Raw genomic sequence first — 24,968 nt, forward strand, 5'->3', positions numbered from 1 at the left:
ACAGCTGGTTACAGACTCATGCAGTAAAGAGGATGTATTTTGTCTCACAAGACAACCAGTGTACTTACTTTCAGTTCTATGTCCACTATCACCCCAGTGTCCGCGCCCGGCTAAGTCGGAAAGGCATGAGTCTGGGTTCGAGCCCCACGTTGGGTGTTAGTGTTTTGTGCTATGACCTTAAATCATTCACAAGTATGATGCTACGAAGCTACAATGATCTACTGTGAAGTCTGGCTTATAGTGGAAGCAGGAACAAGTTCTGGTTCTTCCAGTCTGCAGAGTGTAATTAATCCCGATCCATAAATAAGGCTGTTTTTTTTCATCGGAAGGCCAGTGGTTCATTCCAAAATCCTCTACTCTATATGTTGACGTATCCTTGAGTAAGTTACTGTATCTCGAGTGCCTCTGATCACCTGCACTGTAAATGCTTTTTTGTTTCTTTAGTATTTCAGATTCAGAAGAATTATTACTTTACATTATTGTTAAGCACTTTGTGATTTGTATCTTTGAAACGCGCCGTGTGAATACGTTTTACCTACTTGTGTGTAAGAAACCTAAAAAAAAAGAGTAGACTTTTATTTTGAAGGACAAATCGGAAGTGGTTTCTCAGTACGCCAGATTGCAGCTTGGCGGTCATCGGGTTAGACGGACGCTGCCTTGGAAACGACATAAATCCGGTCCACGCGAGCAGGGACCCAGATTTCTCCACTTCAAAGGCTTCCGCTCCTCTGCCCGCTCCGCCTCTTCTCCATCCAACCATCCATCCTCCCTCCGGCCCGAGCCTCCAACACGGTCGTTCCGAAATGAAATGCGGAGCAGGGTGAGAAGGAGAAACGGTGAGAAGCGTTTAAATAACCGAGAGAGGAGAAGCGGAGAGGAGAAGGTGACGGGAGAGCCCGAAGCCAGGTAAGAGGGGGCGTCTAAAAATCGGTTTTGCGTTTGACAGCGATGGTGTGGACACATGCCCGCTCCCCTTGGTTGCTGGTACACGGGGGAAAGGGAAAGGGAGGGCGCATTTGTTGTTGTTGTTGTTGTTGCATCACGGAGCTGCACGCGCAGAAAACACGAAGCCCTTTGATAATCGAGAGGAAAGAGCTGCATGCTTCTTTAGGACGGCCGGGTTTCACACCATTTTCTCCCTCCTGTAATCCCTCCATCTCTCCCAGTGCGGTTGGTCAGGTGCCTCTCCTCCCCTCTCTCTCTCTCACTGGCTGCAACAAAATGTCAGCAGTTGGGAGAATGTGTTGTGGGATTTGGCTGCAAACTAGCTTGTGGCGGCTAGAAAAAAAGAGCAGTGGGGCTTATGCAGGAGGTGTGCAGGGTGTGGGGGGATTAGCGTGCGCAGAGGATCCACTTTGTCTCTACGTGTCTGTCCCCCCCGTTTTTCTGTCTCTGCGTACCTGACTTTGGAATTTTTGGAATTCCTGCAGATATTTTAATACGTCCATACTGACTTAAATTGGCCATTAAGCTGTGCTTTCATGTCTTTAACCGTGAAACAGGCCTCAGTCAGATCAAAAAGATTCCAGATGAGTAAGTTTTTATTATTGTGGCTCCTCTCTTGCTGCTTCTGCTCCCGAGGATGCTCCTGTTGCTCCTGTGTTTAATTTAATTAATTAATTCATTTCATATTCCCAGTATGGAGGCCTGCTGCAATGTGAATCCAGCCAACTCAGCCACCTGGAGGGATTTGTGCACATTATTGGCTCTCTACCATGTTTTATTTAAGCAAGAGGCAGGGGATAATGGTCCAAAAAAATGGGGTGGGGCAAAGGAATTAAACACTTGTCTGGTTGTCATCCAAATCTTTATTATTTATTCAGTAAAATTTAATCTGTTGTTTATTTGTATCTATATGTTCCAAACAGGCAAAAGTGGTTAATCTTTTGTAAGCCCGGCTAGCTCAGTCGGTAGAGCATGAGACTCTTAATCTCAGGGTCGTGGGTTCGAGCCCCACGTTGGGCGCTGCACTTTTAAGACAGAACCTATTATGGATGGTTTACAGTTTAATGCCCCTTTTCCATTTATACCTCCTTGGATTTACTCAACTGGTTTACCATTACAATCAAGTAATGGTTGTTGTCAAAGCAACATAGCCCAGCGTCCTGTGACATAATTGGTACGAGTCATGAACGCTTCAACAAATGTGGACGTCGAGGCAACAATATACCTGCTGCTCGGTCTGTGGCTTTTCATGTATCTACCACATCGTGTTTTTGTTTTTGTAGCCATTTTCCTCATTGCCGGGTTTCAGAAATGGATGTTTTGATTTTTTGTGAATGAGACACTCTAATCACTCATTGAGTGACGCCACTTACCAGCCAATCGGTGGCCTGCATGACCTGCTCGGATTGCTTGGAAGCCCGGGCGAGCAGGCACCATTTAGTACAAAGTACTATGACCAAATGGAAAACCCTTAAAATCGTGGCGATCTGAGTAAGTACTAATGGAAAAGGGGCTCAGCAAACTACAAGTAATTACTATAAAGTCTGGCTTATGTGCAATCTGTTACTCAGAAGGTAGAATAGGCCACACTCCTACCACTTTGCAGAGGAGAAGCTTCCTTTGGCGTAACACCGAGTCCTGATGCATCAAGTGGAAGGTCTTATCGTTCAGGGCATAGAGGAGGTTGTTTCCTCCTTGACAAGGGTTGGTGGTTCAATCCTCAGATGATGACAGTAGCTTTAGACCTCTCTAAACACTTGGTTTCAGATTTCTTTTTTTCTTTTTTCTTTTTTTACCAATAACTCTATATGATGTCAGTGAGTGCAGAGCACCGAAGCCCCACCCACCTCTAGTACAAACCTTCTGTTTACATTAAGCAGCCAATCAGAATAACAGCTTTATCTGCATGGATTGGATAGGATCTTAAAGTGAGGCCTCTACCAGTGTAAGCGATCCAGGAAGTGGAATGACTTCAAGATTTGGCCACTGAAAATAAGTGCTCTGTTATGAACTAATGTACTGAGTCCAGTTCTGTGAATCCTTTCAAGTCTAGACTCCAGCCTGGGTGAACAGTGATTAGATAATAGGCTTCTTTTATGTGCGTTTGTGTAGCTGCTGTATTCATTGGAGACGGTGCTCAGAGAGGCTTGCGCTGATTTCTTACATAAGCGAATCATCGAGGAATAAGGGCGAAGAGCGGTGAGCACTAAATAAGCATAAACGCTCCAACAGGGGACACACAGCACAACACACACACACAGATGCCTAACTGTACACACATAAACACATTCGTACACTCGTACACAGAGTTACTTCAGGGCTTGAAGCAAAGACAAAGGAGGGGCGATGCTGTGCTGGGTGACAAAGGCATGCGCTCTGCTGTGGCCACAAAGGCTAGTTTTCTGGTTTTCAAGGGCTTTTTACATGCATAATCCCCCCTTTCCCCCAAAGGTATTTTTAGTCCACTTACAGTTACTGATGCCCTGACTACAGCCAATTAGACAACACTTGTGAAAATACATTATTAATGTGTACAGGCACTAAACTAAGGTCTGTTTTGAGGAAGTTATTTCCTAAGTGTTTTTACTTAATGCATTATGGTGCTATTACTTATTAGCCTATTACTTAGCAACATCCATTAAGACTTGTTGAGCTTATCTAGCAAAAATCCATCCGCCCATCCTTACACAGTGTTTTGTACTATTTATTTGTTTGTAGATCCACTAATTATTTTGTCATTCTTAGAACTTTGGTGTGTTAGAACCTTTGTTTTCTTTCTTTTTTTTACATGGGAACTGAGCCAGACTTGCATTTTCTTCTCTTGAGTAATGAATTAAAATTCCTGCAGTGATTCAAATATCTAATCAGCCTCCTGGCAGTAAATTGATGCATCTATTCATGTCGATGTGGTCAAGATGATGACCTGCTTATATGGTATGTTGTACCCCTGGAAATGAAAGTAGTTTAGGTTGTGTAAGCCCGGCTAGCTCAGTCGGTAGAGCATGAGACTCTTAATCTCAGGGTCGTGGGTTCGAGCCCCACGTTGGGCGATTCTCTTTTAAGACAGAACTTACATCAGTTTACTGTCATGTAAGCTGCTGAAAAACAAGCTTTGGGCATCATACTGAATCTTGGTGTGGAGGTTGTCTCCTAATTGTGAAGGTTTTTGGTTGAATCCTCAGATTCTGTAGTCTGCATGTTGACAAATTCTTGACAGCCAATGAATCCTCTGAATGTGAACTTTTGGTTAATAAAGCTTGTGTGTGTGAGTGAGGCTAGTGGTAAGAAGTCATTGCAAGAGCTCCTATCAAGTACCAGTCATTTACCACTAAGCCACCAGCTTGTATTAATGTATTAATCTGCACACTGGATGAACTGTGGATTACACAGTGTGCAGATTAATACATTCTGACTAACAGCTTTCACAATTAGGCAGACTTTATAGCAATTATCTGTACTAGACCGTAAAGTCCTAAAACTCTAACGCCCAACGTGGGGCTCGAACCCACGACCCTGAGATTAAGAGTCTCATGCTCTACTGACTGAGCTAGCCGGGCTTGCACCGCTGGATGAGTTTTCGAAACACCACTGGCTACTTGAATATTGTCCAGCAGGATAACACACCATGGCCCAGAGCTCAAATCACCTCAGACTGGTTCACTATACTTAAATGGCCTCCACGGTCACCAAACCTCAATCCAATAAAGCGGGAGACTGAACAGGAGATTCTCGTCATGAATCCTGAATCATGTCAATATTTACCAAAATCTCTGAGTCTCGATTTCCACTGCAGCTTTTGGAAGATAGAGTCTGAATTTGGCATGAAACAACATGAAAGCACGGCTCCATCCTGCCCTGTATGGTTCAGGATGATGGTGGTGTCATGGATCCTTTAAACACCACAGCCTTCCTGAGTGTTGTTCCTGACCGTGTTCCAGCATGTGACCAGCAGAATAACACACACAGTAAAATTACTGGAACACATCTTTCCTTTAATCTCATAAAAGAAACAAGTTAGTTCGACTCGTCCTTTATCCACGCTTTGCGATGAAGGCTGTGTTTATGTTCAGCACCAGGCCTGTTTATGAGCGTTCTTTTCAGAACAAGGATCAAATATAGCTTCAGCCCTTTGTTTGTGCCTCACTCCTCTGAGTTTCTGGTCTTTTAGAGACCTCACGGCCCCCTAGATTCAAATGAAGGTTGTTGTCTAAAAGTCACATATGAGTGCTTATTAGCTCTGATTCAGTGATGTTGATGCTTGAACTCTCAGTTTCATCCCTGCAGAAATAAATGGGTAGCTTCCAGCCGGAAACAGCCTTCCATCTTAGATGAGTTGTGCGTGTTTTTTTTCTGACTTTGTGAGAGATTTAACCCTCAGTCTCCCACGTTTGCCTCAGAGGATGATTAGGATTCCATCAGGAAGTGCCGTGTTTTCACCAAAATCTGTATTTCAGGAGTCAGCCGTTCAGGGGATCCTCTTTTTTTCTCCAGTAGAAGGCACATTATTCATTTTCCAGACATGCATTTGCTGTTCTTTCCTCCCTGAGGGGCCTGTTCTGGTATTGAACCTCCAGCCTGTTTCTCTGCCTCTGAACCAGAGCTGGTCAGCTTTAAACATTTCCAGGTGACAGGAAGTGGGGATTTTATTGTATTATTGCAACAGATCTCTGCCTTCCTCGGCTTTTCCCTCCAACACGTGTTCAGTTGTGGTTAATGGTTTGAATTACTTCTGAAGATACACAGCAGGCTCTTCAGGGTGCACTCACGCTGAGTGATGTGGCCGCTTAGAGGTGGACTCTTGGGCTTTTTTGTTGTTTGAATAACCATCTGACATGCTGAATAGGATCTGTCTGTCGTGAATTTTCCATGCTCTGTTCTTACTTAAAGGTGGTTGTATCATATTCGCTTAGAGCCACTGCCCCATTTACTTCTCATGAGTGTCTTATTTTTGTCTTAAAACATAAACAGAGCTCTGCTCAAATATGTTTTTTAAATATTCACTTGGCAACTTAAAAGAAAGCAGTGTTTTCCATTAGGTTGTAGTACCTGGTACCAGGTACTTTTTTAGTGCCTGCTTGCCCGGGTTTCCAAGCGATCCGAGCAGCTACTAAAATGTGCCATCGTCAGACTGCATCCCACTGATTAGCTGGTAAGTAGCGTCACTCGATGAGTCATGAGACCATCTCGTTCATAAAAGTTAAAACCACCATTGTTGAAACCCAGCAATGAGAAATATGGCTACAAAAACCAACACCCTGATCCCCGAGTCTAATGAAAAGCCACAGACCGAGCAGCAGGTATATTTTTGCCTCAACGTCCACTTTTTGTAGCGTTAGTGTTGCATATTAATTACGGCGCAGGACGCTTGGACGCATTGCTACAATGGCGATCACGCACGTTAGGTAGTACTGGATTATAATGGAAAACCAGTTGATCCGAGTCGATTCGTGGCGATCAGTGGCGAGCCAATAAGAGTAGGTACTAATGGAAAAGGGCCTTTAGACTGCGTTGCTATAACAACCCTACCCACATTGAGGTGGTACTCAGTTGTAATGGAAAATGATCAAAACAGAGTCGAGTCTAGTTAAGTAGGCGCTAGTAGGGTGAATATGAGTGTGACCTGTCCTCGTGCACCCCACCTCTCACGCTATAATAGCCGGGATAGGCTCCAACTGGAATTGAGTAAGCAGAAGAAGATGGATGGATCAATGACTGCATGTCGAATATGTACCAAGCCTAAAGTGGTTGAAAGTAAATTTTTTAGTTGATTTGCATGTTATAGATGTTGTTCTTTATATCTTTCTGCTGTTTTCTGTGTGTACAAACCTCACATTCCCCGTTTCTTACTTGATTTCTCCTGCTGGCTGCACTGTCAGAGTCCATTTATTATTAACTTACTTCTGGTGCACCGTTCTTTAGGGAAATTATTTCAGATTGTTGGCAGGAAATATTTACTTTTTGTCTCTCTCAGCTGGATGCGTTTCCAGGCCGTGTTTTCCCTCAGAATCTGCAGAATGTGATATTGTTTTCTCACCCGGTCGTCAGGACCTGAGTGCTTCTGTTCTCAGTGGGAAGAGCCACTGCATTCATTTATGCACGGCTCTCTGAAGGTTTTAAACAGGTTGTGGTCTGGATCGTTGCAACACCTTGAAATGTTTTCTTTTTCAGTCATTCTGTTGTAGATCTGCTGGGATCGTTGTCCTGTTGCATGACCCAGTTTTAGAGTGTGAGATGTTGCCCTTGGGTTGTTTGATTATTGAGGGTTTCTCTCTGTTATAGGGTCTTTACTTTTAACTGTTGGCTTTTGATGCTATATAAATAAAAGCTAAAATTGAATTCGGTTGTTTGCAGTTTCTCTGAATATTGCATAGTCTGAATTTTGGGTGAATGTGCTGGGACGTGCGCTCCTGGTAGGATTGTTTATTGTGGTAACGCACACCTGAATGCTCCAAACCACCAAAACTTGTGCTACAGCGGCGCTCACATTTGCTGATGATCATTTAATCAAGTGCATTTGATTATCTTACCTCCTTATCTCCTATGAAAGCAGTGAGCGTGTACTTGTATCACAGGACATCATTGCTTTAATAAATTTGTTGTCTCTTGTTGTTTAAAAGATGGGAGCAGTCACCATGGCGACATGGTGGGTGCTTGACCTTATAATTCAAGTATTTTCTTCCTACTTTTTTACAATGTAAGATTTTACAAATTTACTTGATCTAATACTTTATGAAATCACTGTTTTCTGCATCTACTAAACCAAGTAACACACTTACTTAATTACTTACATCTGTAAATTTGAAAACCTCCAATTATTGAGTTTTCTGTTATTCCATACGAGTCATTTTTCATCGAATATGTCGTGACAACATGTCGCCTTTCAGAGGAGGCCCGTGTTCTGCAGCTCTGCGTGTCTGAGGTGTTTTCTGCCAGAGTTAATCAAAAAGTGGAAAATGTAATGTTGTAAAGTGAAGCTTTCTGTGGGCTGAGGCTTGCACACTGCTGCTCGACAGACAGCTTGGATTGCACTCAATTCCCCGCTTCCTGTGAGTCTGACGGTGCTCTGCTGTGCAGCAGCGTTTCACTTGGCCAGAAAAAGCAAATCTGTGTGGGATGGATGGTCTGCTGTGTTGCAGCTCTGACTTTGAACTTAGACGGGTTTTTTTGCATGAACGCCTTCATCGCCACATTAGAGCAGAACATTCAGCTGTGAGCGTGTCACACATCGTTAAGGAAAGCAGTTTGTCAGTGGAAGTACTTGTTACATGTGCAGTGCAATAATGAGAATGATGAACCCTTCAGCTTTTAACAAATTCCACGTCGTCTGTAACACTGCAGCTCTGCAGTAGAAGAAAACGACGGGGCGTGGTGAAATAGAAGCCCTGAGCCTGACCGTTCAGCACTGCTGACAGGCTGCTGGGCCAGGGTCACTCACCTCTAAGGTCTTCGCTAGCTTTGCTTTAGCATGCTGTCTGCATGCACGGATGCCTGCAAACAGCCAAAGTTGTTGTGGAAGTGCTATAAATATGTCCACGACGCAGTTTACTGTCACGCTCTTGTGCTTTCATGCATTAAAAATGACAAAATCACCCACCCCACCACTTCACCCTTTTCCTCCTCCCTTCCTGCACAGCTAGCTTAAATCAGCTGATAGCAGTGCGTGTACACAGGAATAAAAGCCACGTTTGAAGGTTTTTTCTTTTCTCTCCACCCATTGTGCAGATAATTAAAGAGCCTTTGTAATGACATAACTGTAACTGTTGGGTAGTTAATTGGAAATTTATCAAAACAAAGGGGATTTCTTTCAGTTCTGCTAATTTAAAAATATTCTGTTAGTATTTTAAAAGGCGAGATATGCTGTCTCTAATGATCTTTAGACTAGGCCTAGTAACTGTAAAGCAATTTCATTTTTTAGAAGCGAAGAGTAACAGAAATGGGGAAAAATATAGTTTTACCAAAATGTCATGAGCACAAAATATGCTTCAGCTGTGGTGGAGAAAGTTATTTAAATGAGGAGTCTTTCAAAAATGATGCGTGCTGAGTAGCATGGAACGCAGCGCTGAGGTCAAACACTGTCAGGAAGTAAGTATATCTTATTCACTTACATTGTATTATTGTCTTTAAAAATAAATAAAACTGAATTGAATTGAAAAATTGAAAAGTGCGTTTTAAGGACAAAAATTTCATTTTTTTTTTTACAACACAAAATGAGATCCAACAGTTAAAGTGACACAAATGGATAAAACTAAAAAAAGGCAAGTCTGCACAGGCCTTATTTTTCCTTGAGTAAATTACATAATCAAGCACAAAAACGTCCAGCGCAGCAAAAATGATACAAATTAAACCAGAGATTCTGATTTTCTGATGTTTCTACTGTTAGCATGTAGCTCCTCAGCTTTAGGAGTCAGAGAGCTGGAACCAGCAGATTTTCTCGCCTGAGCTCGCCGCGTTCCACCTCCCCAATTTTTGAACTGGGAGCAGTGAAACTGGGACACTGTGAGGCATCACATCCACATCTTTAATGTGACCCGTCTCCCCTCGCCTTCGTCCTAGTATCCGGGGCTCACCGCCCACCAACCCTGCACCAGGAGGCCCAGTTTGCCTGTGTGCTGTAAGTGTGACAGTGTCAGGTCACACGGTTCTGCTGGATGACTTGTTGCAATTGCGCTGAGGTCGGCACATTTAATTGTGAGGGTCGCAGAGGGGTGCGAGGGGAGTTTTCACAACACACACACACAGAGTGGTGGACTGAATGCAGCTCAGAAACACTGCGCTCACTGCATTCATTCTGTGGCTGACCTGTTTACTAACCACATTAGTGGAGGATAAAAGAGGGCATGGAAAATGATTGTGTGTCTGAAGCGACTGGCATCTGCTATTCTGTGGCCATATCTTTGGAATAACTGTTCTCTATATTTATTAAGGGGTTAATCAGGTAGTTCCTTAATGCACCCCACGGAGTTTTAAAGCAGTCCCTGCAGGACTCCGTGAGGAAAGCTGTTACAGCTGTGGTCATTGCGCTCTTCCCCCTCATGTGTTGCTGATTCCATCCTCACTTCTCCTCCTCTGTCTCACCTTCAGCTGTCACCGATTGCAGCGGTGTCCTAATTCTGCTATCCAGCTCCAACACCAATCATTTGCTGTGAGAGCTTCAATGATTTATAGTTAATTCATACTAGGCCTGGTTACCTCGCACCGTGCCCGAGCACAGTTGGCCCCTCCTCCTCCCCGTCTCCGATGCAGGCCCAAGCACGCTCCATCTCGCTTCAGCATCTCAGCTCCTTCCTGTCACGCGCACTCTCCTCGTCTTTAATGCACACGCATGTTTCTAAAGAAGCGCTCTGGCGGAGCACAGAAACGTTAATTATTTAGAAATTGTGCGGTTAAGAACGTTTTTGAGGTCCGTGCTTGGGCAAGGTTAGTGACCACACTACATTTGTAACATGTACAAATGCTACCGACTCCACACCCCAACCCACGTGCAGCAATCACACCAGATACAAACTGGACTTCAGGGATCGGCTGTGCTGGGGATCAGCGAGCATGAGTAAAGCTGTAGTGTAAGCAGCACTCCTCTCTCTGTTTCATACTTCTGTGTGATTTAGCTCGAGGCTGCTCGGTAGCTTTTTTGTTATCTAACAAGCTTTGTGCCTGTAATCTACTTAGCATAGGTGCTTGCTTTTGTTTTTGCTTTTGCTTTTGGTTCTATAACCTCTTCTGATCACTAATCTCAAGAGACTGAGGCAGTGTTCATTACCTCATGCACCACACCTGTGTCTGCTGTGGTGTATGGGTTGTGTCGGTTAAGCACTACCCTTTTCCCCAAGGTCACTGAGGCCTAGAGACTGGTTGGCAATTGGTTGGAGGTCGCTATGGAATTTGATTACTAAAGACCCGGTCACGCAGTCACACACGCCTAGAGACCTGTTAGTGGTAACCACCAATCAGTAGGGAAAAGGGCTGTAAATGCACTGCATCTGCTTGAGCACTTAAAGCACTTTGTACTACAAGCCTCGTTCTCCCATTCACTTTTTTCCTTGCCTAAGTGCTTTCTGTGTAACACTCACACACTGCTCAACAGGAGCACACACCAGTGTGTGAATATTAGCTAAAGCTTGCCCAGTCTGCATATTTTGGCATGCAGTTAGCGAGTGCTCGCAGACAAGGAGGCGTCTTCCATGCAAACAACCGCGGCAGTGACCAAAGCAATCACAGGGAGGTTTTTGGTGTTGCATCTAAATAACCTAGCAACTGCCAGCAACCACTGTCCAACCGCTCAGGGAACACACATTTTCTCCCTGCCAACCTCCAGTCCCTAGGCTTGTGTGCCTGAGGCCTTACCAGGCTAGCTAGTGTTAGCTGACAACTGCCTGCTCCGCCCTCTTGAAGAATGTAATCAAATCAAATCAAATCACTTTTATTGTCACATCACATGTGCAGGTACATTGGTACAGCACATGTGAGTGAAATTCTTGTGTGCGAGCTTCACAAGCAACAGAGTTGTGCAAAATACAATAATGTAAACAAGCAAAATACAAGAATGGCTACATCTGAAACTAATAAATATATGTACAATATATAATAGTATATGCATTTCTGGATGTGTATACTAAATATTTTTCTACGTGTGTGTGTGTGTGTGTGTGTGTGTGTGTGTGTGTGTGTGTACACATATTTTACAAATTAAATAGAGTAAACAATAAATAAAATGTAAATGTGTCCATGAAGAATTTAAAGATTAAGGCTTTAAAATATGTTCATCACAGTGGATACATTTATCTTTTATCTATAGTCTGAGTAAAAAGGCAGAGCATTTGCACACTTTAGAAACTGCACAGTTGGCCTCCACAGCCATGTTTGTGAAGAGGGGCGAGAGAGCAGTAACCGGGTGCACAGCCCGCTCACCAGTTATAAATAGGACTGGATATTAGGATTGATTCAGCTTTATCTTTCAAATCCAGACCAGCAATTTGACCATAAATGGTCTCTTTGTTTAAATGATCCATGTGGCAAAAAAGGATGATGAATTTAGGAAACGGAGCCAGAACCCTGATTCTGAATGTTATTGCAAATGCTGCTGGACAGTCAGGAGTGTGTGCACTTGGTGTTTATCTGATATGTTTTGTCTTTAAAGTAGCTGTTTCATAACAGCTCATCTGCATTCAGCCTCACTTAAGAGGTACTGTAGGCACACACACAGACACTGGAAACAATGAAGTGACTGAGATCCCTCGCAAAACTCGATCGCCTCGGTGTAAACTCTCTTCTGTCTCTCGCAGCCCTGCTCTGATCGCCAAAAAATGAAAACGCTTCCCAAGAAACCATGACAACAACTCCACAGAGTCTGTTGGTTCTTCTCACAGAAGGAGGGGGGCAAAAAAAAGGAGAGGAAGTAAAAAGAGAGCGTTAAATCGCCCGTCTCTTCTTCTCTCTTTTGCATTATTTGTTTTTAGTGAGGATTAGCGCAAAAAAAAGGTGTGCATGTGTGCTACCGCTGTAATTGACATCGTTTTTGCAGAATTGCTCCTCATCCAAGAGCATCAACAAATGCAGACATCAAAGAGAGCTGAGCCTGAGCGGGGGGGAGGGCGTAAGGGATACAGTTAGTTAAAGGATGAGGGAAGAGGGGAGGAGAAAGGAAGCAAGAGTCAGCGTGCTGGGGGTTGGGGGTGGTAGAAATGAAGCTGTAACTGACATCGCTGCTGTTAACATTCAGTGTGGTTCATGCAACATAAGAAACAAACACTTTTCTGCTCTTTTCTTTGCATCGAGCCTGCCTTTTATCATGTGATTTTCATACAACACTCGTCCCACTCATTTTGTTTGTACATAGTTTTGTAAATGTTTTATTATTTAGTGCTTTGTTCTGCTTCGTACTCGCGGATGCCTTTTGTTAGCTGACATTTGGCGTTCCACCAAACTGAGAGCTTCCCAGGCCTGCAGAGCAAAAACCAGAGTAATCCTGACTCAGAATAAAACATTAGCTCTGTTTCACTGTGTTGGCTCGCTTTGCTGTTGTCATAGCTGTGCGCTCCCAGACTGTCAATCAGGCTTGGCTGTACAAGCCTAGCTGTTAACATTACACAGATATTAGTGTTTGCTTCTTGGCTCCACAAGGTTCTGAAGAGCTGCATGTTTCTTCATCCAGAAAAAAGACGTTAAATGATCTTAGTCATGAAAAATGAGTTGTTTATGATGTTTTTGTGTGGCTCCAGGAATATTTCAGATTTCTGATTGGTCAAACTCCATAAGAAGAACTCAAGGCATGTTTTACAAATTGTTCATCTGTTCATCAACATATCTTTCTCTATGGATTTTATACATAATGGGTCTCTTTACTGTTTTAAATGTGAATAAGCAATAGTTTTGTAAAATTTCTGTCACTTGTGCTTAAACCCTGAATTCAAGGTTCAAGGTTTTGGTCACTTCATTAGCTACACCCATTCGCCTGTTTGGTAACTTGATGTTACATCCCCCAGGAGGATGTCTCTTCTCCCTATTAACCCTTTGTTTTGTCCAGGCTCCACCTCCTCTGTCCTGATTGGATGCTGTGCAGAGTCCGGCTGATTGGTAATCAGCAGAGCACTATTTAAGGCCTGTGGAGCTGTGCTTCTGGGCCCTCCGGCCATTTTGGTTGCCATACTGGTGCAGGCTTGCATGCCTTTGTATTTTGTGTGAGCATTATTGTTTCATGTTCAGACTGCTTGTAGGGGAGAGCTGCCTTTTGTTTTGACACCCTGTTTTCTCCTGTTTATGTGTTGTTAGGTAGGTTATGGTTATAGGTTGTATATTTTGTTTCTTTGGAGTTAGGTAAGTTTCTTTTATTTCTACGTCAGGGATGTTTTGTTTGTTATGTTGGCCTTGGCTCTCCCTGACGTTACACCTCGGTCTGAACCCACGTCCCATCACCAGTATTAAATAAACCTTTTAAATTTACCATCTTGGCTCCTCCTTCTCTATCCACATTTATGTTCGTCCCTTCAACCCCCTAGACTAGCCAGGGGACGTAACACTTGAATAATGAGCCGTATCACATGGCACTGCTTTAAGGCATGTAGATATGATCAGGACAGCCTACTCAAGGTCAAACTGAGCGTCAGAGTGAGGAGGAAAGGTGATTTAAGTGACTTTGAGTGTGGGATGGTTGTCGGTCTGAGTAATTCACAAACTGCTAGTCTGCTGGGATTTCTCACACAGTCATCATGAGTCTGAAAGTCTGAAAAGGAGAAAACATCCAGTGGGTTAAAAGTTATTGTTCAAGCGAGAATGCAGAGGAGAATTGAAAGAATGCAACAAGCTGACAGGAATTCACGCACATCATGTGTCATCCTTGAACCAGTTGAGCCAAGACCGCATTGCCAACTGACCTCTCAGCCCATGTGGGTTGTTATAATCTCACCTGAGAGAAACCTCATAAATTCATCGCCCAACATGGGGCTCGAACCCACGACCCTGAGATTAAGAGTCTCATGCTCTACCGACTGAGCTAGCCGGGCTTGTATTGGCATTCAATCTTTCTGAGTAAGACCTTCTACAATAAGTCAGACTTCATAGTGTCTTGATGCATCCTCAATCATCCAGGTAAGTAGATCCCAAAAGGTTGATTCTGTTCATCTGGACGTAGCGTTTTCAGTGGGAAAATCCTTTCATCACTCATCCAAGTAACTTCTTCAGTCTCAGCTGACTGCAGGTTTCCCCAATCTTAGTAACAGTACATTTGCATAATGATTGAAACCAGCCCACTGAATGAACAACGGACTGTGAGTTCCTTGATCGTTAACATGCAAATTATCATTGCCATTGATCAACTAGATTGGAGCTCACCTAACAGTACACGTGGGTTGTTAGACTCTTACCTGAGAGCAACCTTGTAATTTCTGACCTAAAACTATATCGCCCAACGTGGGGCTCGAACCCACGACCCTGAGATTAAGAGTCTCATGCTCTACCGACTGAGCTAGCCGGGCTTCTGCATGCAGTGGCTGTGTGAGGGATATTTTCATCACACACCCTGTACCACTTAATTAAAGTTAACTATTGTTTAAACCCCTACCTGGATATTGTTGCTGACCATGTTCATCCCTTTATGACCACAGTGTACCATCTTCTGATGGCTGCTTCCAGCAGGATAACACACCATGTCACAAAGCTCACATCATCTCAAACTGGTTTCTTGACCATGACAATGAGTTCACTGCACTCAAGTGGCCTCCACAGTCACCAGATCTCAGTCTTACACAGCACCTTTGGGATCTGGTGGAACGGGAGATTCTCCTCATGGATGTGGAGCTGACAAATCTGCAGCAACTGTGAGATGCTGTCATGTCCAAATGGACCCAAATCTCTGAGGGATGTTTCCAGCACCTAGTTCAATCTACACCATGAACAATGAACCCAGCTCTGAAGGCACACCTTGTCAAACCTTGAAGCAGATGGGCTACAGCAGCAGAAGACCACATTGGATGCCACTCCTGTCATCTAAAAGCACGAAACTGATACACTTCACATTTGCTTATCAAAATTGCATGACAGAAGATTGGAATAACCTTTCCTAATTAGATGAGTCTCGCTTTATGCTGCAACATTCAGATGGTAGGATCAGAATTTGGTGTAAACAACATGCAAATATGGATTTATGCTGCCTTGTATTAACAGTTCAGGCTCCTGGAGGTCGATAGTCCTGAACCACAATCACCTCTCATCAGTATTCCTCCCAAGGAACTTTCTCTTCTGCAAACTGGAAGAACTGCTTTCTGCGTAAGACCTTCTACAATAAGTCAGACTTCATAGTGTCTTGATGCATGTTCAATCATCCAGGTAAGTAGATCCCAAAAATTGATTCTGTTCATCTGGACGTAGCGTTTTTAGTGGGAGAAATGTTTCGTCACTCATCCAAGTGACTTCTTCAGTCTCAGCTGACTGCAGGTTTCCCCTAAACAGTAAATTTGCATAATGACTGAAACCAGCCCACTGAAGGAACAGTGGGCTGGGAGGTCAGTTCCTTAATCATAATTATGCAAATTCTCATGACCATTGATCAACAACCACTGACTAAAACCCACTGATCAATGGCCATGAGTACCATTCACAGAGAGTTGGGGAATGGCTGCAATCACAGCATTGTAAGATTTGATCAACTAGATAGAAACTGACCTCTCAACCCACTGGGGCTGTTGGACTCTTACCTGAGAGCAATGTCATATTAAGTTCTGACCCAAAACTGCATCGCCCAACGTGGGGCTCGAACCCACGACCCTGAGATTAAGAGTCTCATGCTCTACCGACTGAGCTAGCCAGGCTTGTGTTGGGGTGGCCCTCCCAAGGAACTTTCTCTTCTGCAAACTGGAAGAACTGCTTTCTAAGCAAGACCTTCTACAATAAGTCAGACTTCATAGTGTCTTGATGCATGCTCAATCATCCAGGTAAGTAGATCCCAAAAGGTTGATTCTGTTCATCTGGACGTAGCGTTTTCAGTGGGAAAATCCTTTCGTCTTTCGACTGCAGGTTTCCCCAATCTTAGTAACAGTACATTTGCATAATGATTGAAACCAGCCCACTGAATGAACAACGGACTGTGAGTTCCTTGATCGTTAATATGCAAATTATCATTGCCATTGATCAACTAGATTGGAGCTCACCTAACAGTACACGTGGGTTGTTAGACTCTTACCTGAGAGCAACCTCGTAATTTCTGACCTAAAACTATATCACCCAACGTGGGGCTCGAACCCACGACCCTGAGATTAAGAGTCTCATGCTCTACCGACTGAGCTAGCCGGGCTTCTGCATGCAGTGGCTGTGTGAGGGATATTTTCGTCGCACACCCTGTACCACTTAATTAAAGTTAACTATTGTTTAAACCCCTACCTGGATGTTGTTGCTGACCATGTTCATCCCTTTATGACCACAGTGTACCATCTTCTGATGGCTGCTTCCAGCAGGATAACACACCATGTCACAAAGCTCACATCATCTCAAACTGGTTTCTTGACCATGACAATGAGTTCACTGCACTCAAGTGGCCTCCACAGTCACCAGATCTCAGTCTAACACAGCACCTTTGGGATCTGGTGGAACGGGAGATTCTCCTCATGGATGTGGAGCTGACAAATCTGCAGCCCAGGAGGACCTCGATAAATATGTCAGTAGTGGGTATTGATCGGCCTTCATGGGGAGTGGTTGGATTGTCTTTCACTGCATACTTTGGAACAAGACCCAGTTAAAACCTTCAGATTTAATCAGGTTCATGTTTGAGTGCTTATGTTTACAGTTCAATATACGAGCTGTCACTTCTAAAACAACATGTCTTCATACTGTTTCACAGTCAGGGTGGTGCTTTGCAAATTAGCACATTTTAAGACTGCAGACTAACGAGTTAGTATTAAAAGTAACAAATATGAGCTTATGCAAATCATTCCCTCAATTTACACTTGAATTCACCGCACACACAATCCGCTGTTAGCCCGGACTTTAATCCATTTACATTAACACGCGCCCTCATAACACTCAGCCACGATCTTCACCTCTTCATTCTCACATGAGCTGCACCGCTTGTTCGGACCAGCCTGCATGTTTTACACAACAGATAAAAGGACACAGGTCGCAATTCATTTAACACAGAGATGTTTGTGGTAGCATGTGGAAGGCATATTCTATTTTCTTATTGTTTTCTTGCTCTGTGAATCACTTTGAGGTTTGTACCGTGCAGCCATCCAGAATTAATCGAGGCAGTTTGTAAAACCTCTCTGTTTCATCATCGTGAACAGGGATGCACCATGAAACACTAATCCGCTTGTGAGGCGATGACATAACAACTCTTTTTTTCTTGTCAGGCTTTGAAGGAGGCACTTTTTGAACAGCTCCAAAAAGCTGCTCTCCACTCGCCTCCAGCTTTTCATAAGCACTTATCAAGTAATCAAGTCTTAAGTGTGGACATTAAGTTCACGATCAAGACTTTTTCGTAGAGAGTAATCCAAAAAAACATAACAGCATATTATTGATTTGCTTTGTGTTAAAAGCAGGCTCATCTCAGTGTAGTTTCACGGTACAGGGTGGGCCATTTATATGGATACACCGTAATCAAATGGGAATGGTTGAGAATAAAGTTACGTTGAAACCAAGCACACCATTGTTTTTCTTGTGACATTACCAATAAGTTTGATGTGTCACATGGCCCTCTTCCTATTGAAAAAACAAAAGTTGTATCCAAGATGGCCGACTTCTAAATGGCCACCATGGTCACCACCCATCTTGAGGAGTTTGCCCCCTCACATATACTAATGTGCCACAGACAGGACTTTAATATCACCAACCATTCCCATGTTATTACTGTGTATCCATATAAATGGCCCACCCTGTAGATCCTAAGTATGGATTTTTGCAGAGAGCAATTTAACTCTTATGCTACACCCAGTGGTGTCAAAAATAAGGCCTGGGGTCCAGAATCGGCCCACTAAATGTGAAGGAGGGCATAAATTTTAGGCAGGTTCAGATGTTTTACAGCTTTTCTAAATACCTCATGGCCATTCATACTACAGCAAAGTAAATAAACAATGAATGTTCCTGTTTTTTCACAGTCTACTATGGAAATTTATGATATTTTGACTGTCTGTTCATTTAAAACAAAACACAATTTTTGTACTTTTAAGCTAACGGAACATATTCTGTAAATTTATACATTTACTTGGGCTTCAGTTGTAAGAAATTTAAATTTAAGGACAGATAATATTATTTTTGTTTAACAGCTCTGGCGTCATATTTATATAAATTCTTTCTGTTACATTTTCTCCATGCGGGCTTGCTTTCTGCAGCATTAGTGGGATTTTAAACAATATCTTTTTATTAAGAGTTTTTCTTTTATACATATAAAGAAAAAGAGAAGAAAAGGATTACAGATGATCTGTACATTCGGGGTAATTAGCCTGTACATTTAAGGCTGTGAAATAGAGAAAAAAATTTTTATATAAACATACTTATAATATTTAACAAAAATAACATAATCCCTGCAAAATGATCCCATTCATTCCCACCCAGGTCACTTCACCTAGACCTGCACACTGTATTTCCACGCCTGACATAAGAGAGTTTGCTGAAAGATTCTTATAAATTTTGAAGTGCATCAAGGAAAGGACCCCACATGCTTTTAAATTTCCCACTCCATTAGTCTGCTAATCATAGACGTGACTGCGTGGCTGATGTTCTTTAAAGTCACATGCATGCGCATGGTGACATTATGCAGAACCAGCTAGCTGTCGCGCAAATGGGACTCTTAACTTAGCCCAGTAAGTGTTCTAATTATATCGTTAGATCGAATCAGTGCTGGTCGTTTCCATTAGTTACTGCACAAAGCTAATTAGCTGTGCTTATACTAGGGCTGAACGATATATCGCATTTGCGATAATATCGCGACATGATCAAGTGCAATTTTCTAACCGCAAAGGCTGCGATTATACTGCGATTATAAGGCTGTCCAAATTACTACCATATCCCAGAATTCATAGCGCGGCCCAGCCAAACTCCAGTTTCCAGCAATGGCGGCCGCTACTAAGTTTTAAAATTACTCATACTAATCTTTCTGGGTCACAAAATAAACTTTTAACATATTTTCAGGCGAGAAAGTAGTTGTGTAAACATCAAATATCTGCTCGGTTTATCAAGATATCCCATATTTGCAAAAGTGCTTCGACGTTTTCAGAGGCGTCTGCTACCCACCAGCTCGACAGCTAGCCGGGAGCTCGAGGATTACTGATGCGGCCGAGAACGGCACAACTCCCGGCACATCATTTTCAGATCACCGCGGAGTTTCGCTGCTCGGGTTAAACGTAATATATAAGTCACTTAGACAACCTAAAAATGTTATTGTTGGGCTTTTTTCAGTGTTTTGTTTGTTCGTGAGTAAATCGGTTTGGCTGAGATTAAAGTTATTAGATTAGATAAAATAAAACTTTATTAATCCCCCGGGTGGGTTCCTCCTTGGTTTTCACACAGCTGACTAAACGTCAAACAGAAAACTTATTAAACAGAAGTATGAGACAGTCGAGAATTTACGCCAGTGTCTGGTTATATTTTAGATAGCAAGAAGCAGACGGCCGAGTTTATTAAACTCCACCGAGACAGCGGTGACGCTAATCAGAACTAGCCTTCTGATTCAGAAGGCTAGACCGTCCAATTTCACGCCTTTAAACTTTAAAGGCGTGTTTGTGTGTGTGTTTATACAATTGCTATTATGTTTGCACTTTATGTGTAATGTTACTGACTGCAGAGATCAGTAAGATGTGTGTATTTTTTATTTATTAGTTTTATTTATTTTATATTATTTTTTAATTGAATGACTGTCTAGTAGTTCACAGATGTCGAAAAACTGAGTGTGGTAAAGCCACTGATTTTTTTTATGTATATTTCTGCAATCTGCACATTGTACTGACTTTCATTTTAATGTTTACACCAGGGTTCCTTGTCAGCACTTTATGCTCAGATGTTTGTAAGCTAAAAATAAACTATTGTGTATGTTCAAATATACTGTTGTGATTGAAGAAGTTAAATAAAAATGTCAGTCATCAATTCATGCATCACCTCATGTCATCATAACAGAGGTCTGTCTTCCAGGAAAGAACAGTTTAAAATTAATGTAATATAGTATTGGCCATACTATATGATGTATTGCTTGTCTTTGTTTAATAATACAGAAGACAAAGACCTTAAAAAATAATCGCATCGCAATCGCAATATTGGGGCAAAAAATCGCAATTAGATTATTTTCCATAATCGTTCAGCCCTAGCTTATACAGGTGGCTCCTGTGGAGCGCGGTAGTGGAGGGAGGGCAAAGGGGGTGGAGACAGGTTGCTAACCCTTCTCAGAACTGACTGAGGCAGACCAGGCGGGGTGTAGCACAGCAGGACAAGTGTGTGTCTGTGTGTGTGCGCCTGGCTGAGCAGACGGAGCAGTAATAGCATTAGCTGACTGACTGCCTGCAGGAATGATGAGTTTGGTTGAGGACAGTAATTAATACCATCTCCTCTTTATCTGCCCGTCTGTCAGTTTAAATCAAAATGAAACTGCTGCAGCTTCCAAATTAAATATGCAAATCATTTTAGAGTAAAAACAAATTGTCGTTTCATTTCTGTGCAGAGGCTAAACAAAATCGATTGGTTTATCTCCTGGGAAGATGTTTGGGTGCAACACACAAACTAGGAGGAGGGGGGGTCTCTGCTCCTCCTTGCAAACGGGCTCCACTCAGCTTTGGATCAGAAGGATAAAGTCTTATCTGAGGATAGCTGTAAGTTAGCCCTCAACCATCTAAACATGAGGAGGATGACGTGTTGGAGATACAGAAAAGGGAGACATGTCAGTGGACCTGCAGCGGGTGTCCAAAGAGCCCGGTTGGTCAGAAAGCAGATCCTGTAATGCAAATATCACATCTGGGATCTTTACTTGTGTGCAGCTCAGCAGCTCGGCTTTTAATGTCTTAACATTAGCCTGACGCTTCGGGACAGTCTTGGCTCGGCAGCTCGGTGGTTCATCATTGTGTCTTTGTGCGAGATACTGAACAGACAAAATTCCCCCAGTGCAAAGGTTAAAAGCGCTGCATGTATACAGTAAGGACCGCTGTGCCAGTGAGGGACTGGGGCTTGTAGCATGAAGGGATTTCAGTGCTTTATAGTGCTAGAAAAGTTGTGGATGAATAACAAGGCTTTTTAACCAGAAATTGGCAACTTTTAAATGCATTTATTTAATTAATTTTAATCTGTTTTCCCTTTTCTAATAGTCCTGATGTTAAGAGTTTAAAAAAAAATAAAGGAGAAAAAAACAGCGACTGTGCAAAACTGTAGATGATTAATCTTAACAGTGAAGAAGCTGCTCATCCCATAAATCCTGATTCCACAGTGAACCTTATTTTCATCACTGTAGTGATTATACGGTTCATAATAACGTTAAAAAATAAGAAATTTGAATGTATTTTGGAGTTTGTGTGTGTGGTTGCCAGTATGGTACAGTACAATCACTCCTCACAAGCTTTTTGATGCTTTGGCTCACTAAACAACAGGACGTTTGCAGGTTTAAACAGAAGTTTCCATGGTAACAGTGAATTCCACCAATTGGCGGTGTTGCTGTTTCAGTTTAGGATTGTGGGTAGAGCAGGGTGGACTCGTGGTTCCTACAGGAGCATCATTTCACAGTCTTGTAGCTCTGCACGTTAGATGGTTACAACAGTTTGTTTCCTAATGAAAAGCAGGATTTTGACTTTCTGAACGTCACTGTTGTGTGTGCACTGATGCTTTTGAGTATTCCTCCTTGAAAGGCTCAGGTTGAACTAGGATAGATCCTGATAAATGCTGCCGATTCGCTGTTTCTAAAGACCTTTAAAGTGATGTGTTTAATGACACAAGAGGCATGAAAATCACATGTCTGTCAGTCCTGGTAAAACTAGAAAGTCTGTTTATGTGCCACTAATTTTGTATGAAATGAGCTTTGAATGAGCTCATGGGTGGATGTGGTTTCCAGTTTTCCTGTCCAGGCTGCAGCTTCATATTTAGCTGTGTCTTCTTCTCTAACCCGGTGATCATAGCAAGAATCATAGCAAATAGCTGTTAGCCATTTTTTATCTCAAGATCTCTGTCAAGTAATTTCATACTTGACTTTCCTACAGTTTGAGCTGTTTTGGCTAGTAGTAGAAGTGTCATGAAGTGAGGAAATGAGTTCAGAGGACGTCCTAGGACTCCTTTCTTTTAAGGCACCAAAAGGCAGCAGCCTAGTGTGGGGTGATTCACACGACCCCAGCTCGTCTCCGCAGAGTCCTCAGACATCTTTCATCCTGTCATAAATCCTCCTGCGCTGTATCAGCACCAGCGTCAGAGTGGAGTAAATCCTTGTGGAGTCTGTCATGTCAGAGTTTCTCCTCTAACTCTAACCGTCTTCCTCTCTCTCCCGTCCTCTTTTCCCCCCTCTTTCTCCGTCTCGTCCTGTCCCCTTCTTTCTCTTTCCTACTATTTTGGGAGTCGTGCCAAGTTCCACTTTTCAACAGCAGAGCGGAGTCCTCGCCACGTTGCCGTGGCAACACTCCCATGGCTCACCGACATACTTTTTTCCTCCTCTTCCTCTTCTTCTTCCTCCTTCTTCTTGTCATGCTAATTTTCTCTTTCCCTCTGTGCCCTACAGTCCCAGAAACTCTTGAGATGTTTAAAGTCATTTAATCCAGGTAGAGATTTGATAGGGTGTTCTTGTCTAATATTTTCATGTGTGTGCGCATGCACGGGTTTGTTGGTATGGGTATATATGTATGTGTATATGTATGTATGTATGTATGTATATATATATATGTGTATATGTATGTGTATGTATATATATATATATATATATATATATATATATATATATATATATGTGTATGTGTGTGTATGTATGTGTGTATGTATATATATATTAAATATATATAAAATTGTAGGTTGTGTATCCTTCAGGTGTTAATGGGGTTATTGAAAATGTGTATATGTGCGTATGTGTGTATATACGTAGGTATGGATAGATAGAAACATATATGTGTATATATTAAAAAAAAAAAAAAAAAAAATTACACATAACATATAATGTAATTACAAGGAGGTATTTCTGTAGTCTATTGATACTAGATAGTGGAAAAGGGGTGGGATTAAATAAGCTTATGCTTCTTCCTGCTCCTTTTTGAACATGGACGTTATTTGGAGTTGTGGTTGCTCGTTTTCCTTTTGTTTGCTTTGTTCATTTGTCTCTTTTAATTCTATTTTTTTTTTTTATATACTTTTTCAACATGTTCAAAATAAAGATTCAATCAATCAATCAATCAATCAATCCAAACTCGCAGTCGTGCCTGAACGCATCTTCGTAGGACTGAAACGCCCTGGCAGAGGTCTTCTGTGCCGCGGTTGTTTCTATTGTGTCGTTTTGGTTTTTGGGTCAGTGTGGTTGCTGGTAAACTAGTGTGACCTTTTCATTACACAAAGACAAATCCCATCAGCCCCTTTAAAGCAGCCCATGTTATCGATGATGGGTCATCTAAACTTTTCAGAAAATGGGTTGAAGTCATGTAATAATTTCAGGATACTGCTGCCTTGTCGTTACTGCCCAATAATGTTGACCTACAGATGGAACAGTTTTGTAATTTGATATAAGCTAATTATCTTTGATCTTTGAAAGCACAGGCTTTCTCATCGCTCATCTCCTCAACTTCTGGATAGTTGCCCCATCCCGAACCGCTAAACTGTCTTTACTTTAGCAACAGTTACAGCAGAGTAAAGGACAGTTATATTATTCAACTGTTTGTTTCTAGGGAAGCATCTGTATTTCCCAACTAGTTGGCAGCAGTTGTGGTTGGTTGCAAATGCTGACTAACTACTATCTGACCACTAGCAAAAGTTGAAAACCTGAAACGGAGAAGTGTCACCTTCAATGTAAGAGCTGCATGCAGAAACATGTTGGCTGCTGCACAGCTTTGCAGGTGAACCTTCTGTTTCTGGTTTGTTTTGCGTTTTTCAGTTTCACTGCAGCTCAGAGAGAAGCTGCACAGTGTTTGTAGACAAGTGCGTCACATTTAGACTACCACAGCAATATGCTCGCAACCAAAGCAGGTTTGCACAATCAGTTGGGGAATACACATTTTCCCTAGTGACAGGTGGTTGTCAGGGGTTACCGACCAGTCTGTAGTCCTTTGGCAGTCGTTTTCCCTTCACCTGGTTTCAGCCTGCAGCGACCACTTGTTACTACTCAGGGAATAAGGATTTTTCCCTTATGAGCAGTAGTTCCCAGATGGCAATGGGAATTTTATTTATGTAACACATGTCTTCAAAGGAAGTTAACACAGCAAAATAAAACGTATTTACTTAATAAAACACCACACAAACACTGATGATTGTAGATGTGTGTGAACAACAAAGGTTTTGAGTCTGTCGTTGAATGTTAGCACAAATGGAACTGATTTCAGGTCAGCAGGCAGCTTTTTCCAAAGAACAGGAGCGCAGTAACTAAACGGAGCCTCAGCGTGCGGATCGTA

General features: G+C 42.5%; 1 protein-coding gene and 7 non-coding genes across 9 annotated transcripts in view; 3 read left to right on the forward strand and 5 right to left on the reverse strand.

Moving 5' to 3' along the window:
* Positions 1-630: 630 nt before the first annotated feature.
* The window catches only part of LOC147335243 (actin-binding protein WASF3), a 55,473-nt gene continuing 31,135 nt past the window's right edge, over positions 631-24,968 (forward strand). For both annotated transcript variants that reach the window (XM_086277100.1, XM_086277107.1), the window contains exon 1: positions 631-906. The gene's annotated coding sequence lies outside the window, so the exon portion shown is untranslated. The remainder of the gene's footprint in view (positions 907-24,968) is intronic.
* On the forward strand, positions 1,893-1,965 carry trnak-cuu (transfer RNA lysine (anticodon CUU)). The gene has a single exon. It is a non-coding gene; the product is annotated as a tRNA-Lys (tRNA).
* On the forward strand, positions 3,923-3,995 carry trnak-cuu (transfer RNA lysine (anticodon CUU)). The gene has a single exon. It is a non-coding gene; the product is annotated as a tRNA-Lys (tRNA).
* On the reverse strand, positions 4,430-4,502 carry trnak-cuu (transfer RNA lysine (anticodon CUU)). Its single transcript has one exon. It is a non-coding gene; the product is annotated as a tRNA-Lys (tRNA).
* Positions 14,369-14,441, reverse strand: trnak-cuu (transfer RNA lysine (anticodon CUU)). The gene has a single exon. It is a non-coding gene; the product is annotated as a tRNA-Lys (tRNA).
* trnak-cuu (transfer RNA lysine (anticodon CUU)) lies at positions 14,840-14,912 on the reverse strand. The gene has a single exon. It is a non-coding gene; the product is annotated as a tRNA-Lys (tRNA).
* Positions 16,172-16,244, reverse strand: trnak-cuu (transfer RNA lysine (anticodon CUU)). Its single transcript has one exon. It is a non-coding gene; the product is annotated as a tRNA-Lys (tRNA).
* trnak-cuu (transfer RNA lysine (anticodon CUU)) lies at positions 16,654-16,726 on the reverse strand. The gene has a single exon. It is a non-coding gene; the product is annotated as a tRNA-Lys (tRNA).

This window comes from Aulonocara sp. 'chitande type north' Nkhata Bay, linkage group LG3 (genome assembly GCF_057382095.1).
Source record: "Aulonocara sp. 'chitande type north' Nkhata Bay isolate Kocher_YH1m ecotype deep benthic linkage group LG3, A_spYH_male_GT1.1, whole genome shotgun sequence".
In the NCBI taxonomy this organism is placed as follows: Eukaryota; Metazoa; Chordata; class Actinopteri; order Cichliformes; family Cichlidae; genus Aulonocara; species Aulonocara sp. 'chitande type north' Nkhata Bay.